The sequence below is a fragment of the Perognathus longimembris genome, chromosome 4 (assembly GCF_023159225.1).
Source record: "Perognathus longimembris pacificus isolate PPM17 chromosome 4, ASM2315922v1, whole genome shotgun sequence".
Taxonomy (NCBI): Eukaryota; Metazoa; Chordata; class Mammalia; order Rodentia; family Heteromyidae; genus Perognathus; species Perognathus longimembris.
This window is the reverse complement of record NC_063164.1, coordinates 85703430-85704493: the sequence shown is the minus strand read 5'-3', so window position 1 is coordinate 85704493 and position 1064 is coordinate 85703430. Positions and strand designations below refer to the sequence as shown.

General features: G+C 37.1%; 1 protein-coding gene across 2 annotated transcripts in view; it reads right to left on the bottom strand.

Annotated features, from left to right (window-relative positions):
• Positions 1–1064, bottom strand: part of Nckap5 (NCK associated protein 5) — a 786161-nt gene that overhangs the window by 683721 nt on the left and 101376 nt on the right. The gene's annotated exons all lie outside the window — the stretch shown is intronic.

Genomic DNA, 1064 nt, shown 5'->3' with positions numbered 1-1064 from the left:
AGATGTTGCAGCCAGATTGCCCTCACATCCAATGCTATTAATATTTGGAGGAAAGATTTCTAAATGTAAACACTATCTGTGGAAGGTTGAGATCATATAACTTTTTCTGTTCACTTATATTTTCCTGTATTGTACGGGTATGCAATTTCACTCAAATATTTTTTCTAAACAATCTATTTGCTTCTTTTTGTTGAGACTCCGTGTTCTTCCGTTTGTCTAGTTGATCATTTCTTTCTAATAGTGTTTTAGTTAAGGTAAATTAGAGCTTCCGAGTTAATAGCTAATGAACTAAGATTCTCTCTCTCTCTCTCTCTCTCTCTCTCTCTCTCTCTCTCTCTCTCTCTCTCTCTCTCTCTCTCTCCCACACCCACACCCACACCCACACCCACACCACATCTCTTCTCAATGTGAAGGATCTAGGTTAGCAAGGCAATTCAGAGGCCCATTCCCAGGACATTGCTAACATGTATGGTTCAAGCCAAGTTGGTGCCTATTTGGAACTAGCCAAGTGTAAAGGATCAACAGAGGAAAGTGAAACATCACTTCTTACATTCTATTCTTTGCACACGAACACATTTGGATACAAAGAGAGATAGCAAATGTAGTCAAGCCAGGCAGCCATCTGCCCTACAATTTTACTATAGATGGGTGACAATGGGTGTTTGGGATAGCTACTCATTTCAATTGTAACACAAAACATAAAAGATTTTATATGTGTCTGCTAGTTTGACTTTACTGTCAATTTTTTTCTCTTCTCCCTCCATGCTTTTTTCCCTTGTCTTTTGTGATTTTTGATTCTGAGTTTATGAGCTTGTTGTCTGGAAATATATGGTTCATATCCTATTGAAAAATAATTTGTGGATATGTTTGGGGACCAAAAGTTAAGATGAATTCTTACAAAAAAAAAAAACATGTCTGACAGCCTTGAATAATTTTTAACTAAATTATTTGCTTAATTTCTCGTTGGCCTGCATAGGCAACTTTCTCTGTTATTTTCTTCTAGTGAACCTGATTCCAGCTCTTTCTACTCCAAGATGACTGTCCTTTTGCATCTGACCTTGAAT